Source organism: Cervus elaphus, chromosome 7, assembly GCF_910594005.1.
Source record: "Cervus elaphus chromosome 7, mCerEla1.1, whole genome shotgun sequence".
Lineage (NCBI taxonomy): Eukaryota > Metazoa > Chordata > Mammalia > Artiodactyla > Cervidae > Cervus > Cervus elaphus.
This window is the reverse complement of record NC_057821.1, coordinates 1341957-1350225: the sequence shown is the minus strand read 5'-3', so window position 1 is coordinate 1350225 and position 8269 is coordinate 1341957. Positions and strand designations below refer to the sequence as shown.

At 38.3% G+C, this 8269-nt stretch overlaps 1 pseudogene; it reads right to left on the bottom strand.

Moving 5' to 3' along the window:
- Positions 1-236: 236 nt before the first annotated feature.
- LOC122697695 overlaps positions 237-8269 on the bottom strand; it is a 66020-nt pseudogene continuing 57987 nt past the window's right edge.

Genomic DNA, 8269 nt, shown 5'->3' with positions numbered 1-8269 from the left:
ACAAAAATAAAGATTAAAAGATTTGTACATCCTGAAAAAGAGAGACCATGTTGAAAACATTCACCTTAGCAACTTCTGATAGAGAGACAAAGCTGATTTTAATTTACTACTGATTTTTATCAAAATTTTAAGTTTTAGTTTAAGAGACAGGATCACAATTCTTTTCCCCAGTTACTAACACTTTGATTGTCTCAAATTCCCAAAAGGAAGTCCAAAATATCATGCTGTAGAATTTTTTACGACTTAGAATCCACACTGTCTTTCTGCAAAGGAGCCAGTATCACCCCAAAATGCCTCTCTTCACTCTTGGAGTCATAAAAATTATGCTTTTCAGTATACTCTTGGACAAGATCTAGTACCAAGTAGTGAATGCTCTAACTCCTTCTGAGGCCTTGCTGGGTCTTTGTGAATAAGATGTCATTGGTAATCCATTCATTCACTAGAAGAATGTTGTTCTGATGTTTTCACAGAACATCTGGTTCACAGATGAATTTCTGAACAACAATCCCTGCCTGGGTAATACCTATGAACTCATACTTTCTTAAATTTGGGTGAAATCCTCATTCTTCTGCAGGTTGGGATCACCAAAGGACCCCAATAAATCTGCCCCACACAGCAATGTTACCTTTGGACACCTTTTGCTTCTGACCCCAGGGATTTCTTTTGACTAAAATCTTGGCTTTGTTCAGCCAACTTCCTCCTCCATTCAGGTCTTTCTGGCATAGGTGAGTCCTTCCAGTTATCACAGCTACTAGTCTCCAATTTCTCTCGATGGTGTCTGAGCACCTGAGCAGTCTCTAGCCACCCCTTCTGAAGTCTTTCCCATGCACACACTTCCACCTGCTTTGAATTCTTGGTGGCAAGATATGCAATGATAACTCGGCAATGGGCAAAGAAGAGTTTGATGCTTCTTTTATACCTTGCTGACAGGATAAATTGTGCCTTGTCTAACTGTATATTTTCCTATTGCGTTCGTGTAGTTCTTGACCAGTTCAAACAACCTGAGGTGCATGTTGGTGACTAGAATAAAAAACCACAAGCAAGGAGAACCACAGTTGTCTTCTCGGAATTTTCTAGGCTAACAATGTTAAGTCGTTGGTCTAAGTGCAAAACCCTGACACGTCCTTTGTCATTCTTACAAAGGAAATTCTGTCATTCTGAGGCACTCTGCAAGGTTGGCTATCAGAATCATTCCAACTTGTGTGTCAACAGCCTTCTCCAAGTTGAGCTATAACAGAGGATCCGCATCCATATTGTAACTCACGTCCTTAAGGCTGACTGACAAGAGTCCTTGTATCTCGTTGCTTTAATTTATGTATCTTAGTTTATCAAATGGAATTTTAAAGTAGTTTTCTGGTTATTGCCCATCCATATCCTTTGTTGATTTTTAAAAATAGGAATTCCTAGGCTGGTGTATACTATCAAGGGTGAAACAGATCACCAGCCCAGGTTGGAGGCATGAGACAAGTGCTCAGGGCTGGTGCACTGGGAAGACCCAGAGGGATGGGATGGAGAGGGAGGTGGGAGGGGGGATCGGGATGGGGAGCACATGTAAATCCATGGCTGGTTCATGTCAATGTATGGTGAAAACCACTACAATATTGTAAAGTAATTAGCCTCCAACTAATAAAAATAAATGGAAAAAAAATAAAAAATAAAAAAAATAGGAACTCCTTAACTTTTCTGCTTTTGTGTTGTTATTTTTTGTTGTCATCTTGTTGTTATTGTCATCATCTTTGTAGCTCATTTGCAAGAATTTTTGGATATGCTAGACTTTGATTTATTGTCTTTTACATATGTCTCCAAAACTTACAGTATGCTTCATATATGTTGTTCCCTGTCTGTTAAATTGTTTTAAAACACTCTATGGGTATCAACTGTTGATTAAAAATGTTAGTTGTCTTTAATGTTTTTGGTGTATTTATATTGTTTTCCTTATCCTTAGGTTAGCTTTGTATTTTTTTTCTTACTTTTGCTCTTTAATCTATTTAGAGTTCAATTCTGTCTCCAATAACTAAATAAATAAAGAGGGGAAAAGGGGGAAAGCTTTCTTACAGAAGAATTCCAATTAATAAATGTGGTCAGAATGAGGAAAACAGAAAATTACCATTAAAACATCACAGTTACATTGTTGCAGGCAATACCCATGGATGAATGCCAAGTATTTGTTAATCACTGTGGTGATTCTGACATATGCCTGCAGGTTCTTTGTTATTTCTCTCTCCAAGAGGTGAAGGTTAATCCCCCTCTGTTAAGCGTGGGCTGGACTGTGACTGTCTTCTAATAAATAGAGAACAGAAAGGAAAAAAAATAATAACTTTGTAGCAGAAAATATGGGCAGACACCAATTAACCTAGTGACCAAATTAAAAAGGGTACCAGTAATAAATCATTTTGACATCATACATCTGATAAAATGTGATGAGACAGGCAAATCACCCTTACTGTATTTTTATAAAAATAAATTCTCCCTCTAATTTTTCCAAACTCCATCTAATCAAGGGATAAGAATAGACAAACCCAAACTGAAGGACATTTTACAAGATACCTGACCAATATTCTTCAAAAGCATCAGGAGAAATAGGACAGATTGATAAACTGTCTGATTAAAAAAATTTTTAGAAATGTGATGACTAAATGCAGTGTGTGGTCTTGAGAAATCAGTGGAAAAATGGGTTACATTTAAATAAACTTTAGTTGATAGTAATGTAGCAATGTTAATTTCTTAGAATTGATCAATGTCCAATGGTTATGTAAGGTAACACTAGGGGAATCTGAATGAAGGATATAAAGAAACCCTTTGTGCTCCTGAAAACTCTTCTGCAAATTTAAGTGAAATTTGTCTAAGTAAAAATGTATTTCCAATTTAAAAAAATTTTTTATAAAGCTTAACACCTTCTAAGTAGTATAAAAATCTCAGGGAATTTTTCATAGCAATATGGTGTGGGAGGCATTTTGGAGACTGACAAACTTAACTAAAAAATAGTCTTTCAGTAAAAACAATAGGGCAAAAAGACATACTTTACTTAAAACCAATAGTTAAAAAGACAAACAGGAGATTGTACAATACCATGCATAGAAAGGGATCGTGGGTTCATAGTGTCCTGGACACTCGGGATCCTGGGCACTCCCATCGGTAGAAACCTGCTTTTAATGAGCTTGAAACAACTTCATTTCAAAGTTGCTGTGAGCATATCTCACAGCTTTGTGCTGTCCTGAGTGCTGGGGGTGCAAGTCATAGTGACTCCAGTCATTGTCCACATCTCGTCCCGAATCCGCGATTCTAAGACGGTGGTCATAAAGACTGGATAGACAGCAAAGTGAAGCACTAGTTTTCAGAGTTTTGAGCGTTACTGATTCCTGCATCTGTGGTGTTGCTGCTTCCCTTTCGGGCAGCTGGGGTATTCAAGCAGAGAAAACGACTTGAGCATAAAGTGTTGCACCTCACCTGGTTCCAAAGACCTCTGAGGATGGGAAGACTAGGCAGTTGCTGCTCTGATGAAGTCAGAGGGGTAGGCAGCGAGGAAGACCTGCTCTCCACCGCTGTGTCCAGGCCTTACCCATCCCTCCCGGTCTTGTCACAAAGGTCTTTGTGACCTTCCAGAGGGAAAGACCAGATAAGCCTTCTCCCTCAGTGAAAGAGAAGGAAAATGGAACTTCGGTCACCTCCACCACACCAAAGGCTGTGTGCCCCAGGCATGCACTTTCTATCTAGCTCCTACTGGGTTCTCTCTTTCTGTTGGCAGTAAACACTGCAAATGTTCTTGGAGTAAAAATCATTGTCATTTCTGAAAGCAACTGCCCCTGCAGGCTTCTTTCTCCTATTTTCTCAGTCTCTAAAATGTAGGTCATTCTTCAGATGTCTTTCAGTTATTGCAGACTTTGAGCACTCTCATGTTAATCTATTTCCTTATAAATCCTTCTTATAAAAATCAATTTCTTTTTTTGCCCTCCTACTGTCTGCTCATATTCTTTAATTCAAACACCTATAATAATTTATTAATTCATCACATTACTTTTAGCTTCTACAGTCTATCCTAGGACTAGCTAAAAAAAAAAAAAACAATTTTTTGTATAAGCTGTGGCTTGATAGACATATTTTTCTGGTCAAATATGTGCAACACTCTCTATTATCTACAAGTACTCTCCTAAGAGTCTTAGTCTAGATGTCCAGCTTTGCTGTCCATTGTCTATAATATTTTTCAACATGATGTCCATTGTTTCTCAGCCCAGGTTTCATGGTTATCTGCAGGACTCACAGTAGGTAGTAAGGAGGCATAATTAACACAAACTGTATTTGTTGTTCAGTCACTAAGTCATGTCTGACTCTGCAACCCCATGGACTGAAGCACGGGCTTCCCTGTCCTTCACTATCCCCCAAAGTTTGCTCAAACTCATGTCCATTGAGTCAGTGATGCCACCCAACCATCTCGTCCTCTGTCACCCCTTCTTCTCTTGCCCTCAGTCTTTCCCAGCATCAGGGTCTTTTCCAAAGAGTCAGCTCTTCACATCAGGTGGCCAAAATACTGGAGCTTCAGCTTCACCATCAGTCCTTCCAATTGATATTCAGGGTTGATTTCCTTTAGGATGGACCGGTATGATCTCTTTGCCATCCAACGGACTCTCAAGAGTCTTCTCCAGCATCACCATTCAAAAGCATCAATTCTTCAACCTTCTTCATGGCCCAACTCTCACATCCATACACTACTGCAGGGGAAAACCATAGCTTTGATTAAATGGACCTTTATAGGTAAACTGATGTCTCTGCTTTTTGATACATTGTCTATGTTTTTCATAGCTTTTTCCAAGGAGCTAGCATATTTTGATTTCATGACTATCCATGAAATCACCATCCACAGTGATTTTGGAGCCTGAAAAAATAAAGTCTGTCCCTGTTTTCATTTTTTCACTCTCTGTTTGCCATGAAGTAAGGGGACTGGATGCTATGATCTTAGTTTTTTGAATGTTGGTTTTAGGCCAGCTTTTTCATTCTCCTCTTTCACCTTCATCAAGAGGCTCTTTAGTTCCTCTTCACTTTCTGCCATTAGAGTGGTATCCTCTGCAAATCTGAGATTGCTGATATTTCTCCAAGTTATCTTGATTCCGGCAGCTTGTGATTCATCCAGTCTGACATTTTGTACGATATTCTCTGCATATAAGTTAAATAAACAGGGTGACAATATATAGACTTGATGTATTCCTTTCCCAATTTGGAACCAGTCTGTTGTTCCAAGTCTGGTTCTAACTGTTGCTTCTTGACCCACATATAGGTTTCTGAGGAGACAGGTAAGGTGGTCTGGTAGTGCCATCTTTTTAAGAATTTTCCACAATTGTGATCCACACAGTCAAAGATTTTAACATAATCAATGAAACAGATGTAGGTGTTTTTCTGGAATTCCCTTGCTTTCTCTATGATCCAATGAATGTTGGCAATTTGCCCCTGGTTCCTCTGCCTTTTCTAAACTCACCTTGTATGTTTGGAAGTTCTCTGTTCATACACTGCTAACGCCTAACTTGAAGGATTTTGAGCATAGCCTTACCAGCACGTGAAATGAATGCAACTGTTTGGTAAGCGGAACATTATTTGACATTGCCCTTCTTTAGGATTGGGATGAAAACTGACCTTTTCCAGTCCTGTGGCCACTGCTGAGTTTTCCAAATTTGCTGACATACTGACTGCAGCATTTTAACTGCATAAATCTTTCAGAATTTGAAATAGTTCAACTGGAATTCCATCACCTCCCAGCAATCTTAGTAGTAAAATGCATTAAACTTTATCCATTTATTTTATCTATGTTGTCACACGAATCAGTGGTTTGTTCCTTTTGTTAAAGAATAGTACTCTACTGTATGGAGGTACCGTACTTTGTTAATCCACTCACCTGTTGAAGTACTTCTGGATTGTTTCCACTTTGGGGTGGTTGTGAAAGAAGCTAGGTTTGTAAACTTTCGAACTGGTAACTTTTATTCATTCACAAAATGGAACTAATGAAGGTTGGTTATTCCCACACACTCACCTTCCCTACTGGCCCTCCTGGCCACCAGCTGTCTCTGAAGGAAGAAAGATAAAGGGAAATATGATTTTACCCTACCTGCTTCCTTGCCCCCAAGGGGAAAAGCAAATGGGCCTGGCAAAAAAAAAAAAAAAAAAAAAAAAAAAACCTTAGGGGATAGAATCAAAATCATTACTGCTCATATAAAGAAAGCTATGATAAAATGTGAAGGTTGAATTCTCCTTCATAAGGTGAGAAAAAATCAGTCAGAAAATAAAGACATATTGTGAATTAAGACTTAAAGGTTATTGACTGAGGTATATTAGAGGAATACATTGGTCATATTTTGCTGTATTTCTATCCTTTGGAAAAATTCTCATTAAAAATGTCCCTCAAGTCCTCAAATTCTCACAAACTGTCCCAGAAGTTAGTTCTGGTTATATTTCCTTGAGTTAAGTGTGGATACAGGGTAATGAGAAATAAAACGTTAAAGTTAAGAAATAGCATAGGTAAAAAAGCAATAATGTAAGGCAACAGAGGATAATTACATATAAGTCTTGAACTAGAAAGTAATCCAAGTTCTCTTTATATATATATATATATATATATATATATATGGTAGTGGTTTTTGTCATACATTGACATGAATCAGCCATGGATTTACATGTATTCCCCATCCTGATCCCCCCTCCCACCTCCCTCTCCACCCGATCCCTCTGGGTCTTCCCAGTGCACCAGCCCCAAGCACTTGTCTCATGCATCCAACATGGGCTGGTGATCTGTTTCACCCTTAATAATATACATGTTTCAATGCTCTTCTCTCAAAACATCCTACCATTGCCTTCTCCCACAGAGTTCAAAAGTCTATTCTCTACATCAGAGTCTCTTTTTCTATTTTGCATATAGGGTTATCGTTACCATCTTTCTAAATTCCATATATATGTGTTAGTATACTGTAATGTTCTTTATCTTTCTGGCTTACTTCACTCTGTATAATGGGCTCCAGTTTCATCCATCTCATTAGAACTGATTCAAATGAATTCTTTTTAATGGCTGAGTAATATTCCATGGTGTATATGTACCACAGCTTCCTTATCCATTCGTCTGCTGATGGGCATCTAGGTTGCTTCCATGTCCTGGCTATTGTAAACAGTGCTGCAATGAACATTGGGGTGCATGTGTCTCTTTCAGATCTGGTTTCCTCAGTGTGTATGCCCATCAGTGGGATTGCTGGGTCATATGGCAGTTCTATCTCCAGTTTTTTAAGAAATCTCCACACTGTGCTCCATAGTGGCTGTACTAGTTTGCATTCCCACCAACAGTGTAAGAGGGTTCCCTTTTCTCCACACCCTCTCCAGCATTTATTGCTCATAGATTTCTGGATAGCAGCCATCCTGACTGGCGTATAATGGTACCTCATTGTGGTTTTGATTTGCATTTCTCTGATAATGAGTGATGTTGAGCATCTTTTCATGTGTTTGTTAGCCATCTGTATGTCTTCTTTGGAGAAATGTCTGTTTAGTTCTTTGGCCCATTTTTTGATTGGGTCATTTACTTTTCTAGAATTGAGCTGCAGGAGTTGCTTGTATATTTTTGAGATTAATCCTTTGTCTGTTGCTTCATTTGTTATTATTTTCTCCATTCTGAAGGCTATCTTTTCACCTTCCTTATAGTTTCCTTTGTTGTGCAAAAGCTTTTAAGTTTCATTAGGTCCCATTTGTTAATTTTTGCTTTTATTTCCAATATTCTGGGAGGTGGGTCATAGAGGATCCTGCTGTAATTTATCACGGAGAGTGTCTTGCCTGTGTTCTCCTCTAGGAGTTTTATAGTTTCTGGTCTTACATTTAGATCTTTAATCCATTTTGAGTTTATTTTTGTGTATGGTGTTAGAAAGTGTTCTAGTTTCATTCTTTTACAAGTGGTTGACCAGTTTTCCCAGCACCACTTGTTAAAGAGGTTGTCTTTTTTCCATTGTATATTCTTGCCTCCTTTGTCAAAGATAAGGTGTCCATAGGTTCGTGGATTTATCTCTGGGCTTTCTATTCTGTTCCATTGATCTATATTTCTGTCTTTGTGCCAGTACCATACTGTCTTGATGACTGTGGCTTTGTAGTATAGTCTGAAGTCAGGCAGGTTGATTCCTCCAGTTCCATTCTTCTTTCTCAAGATTATAGAAAGTAATCCAAGTTCTTAACTCATTTATTCTGATGCAATTTAATAAAGGACTGAGAACTCTTCAAAAAGTTAAAGAGAAATGTGATACTGCAAATTAAATTT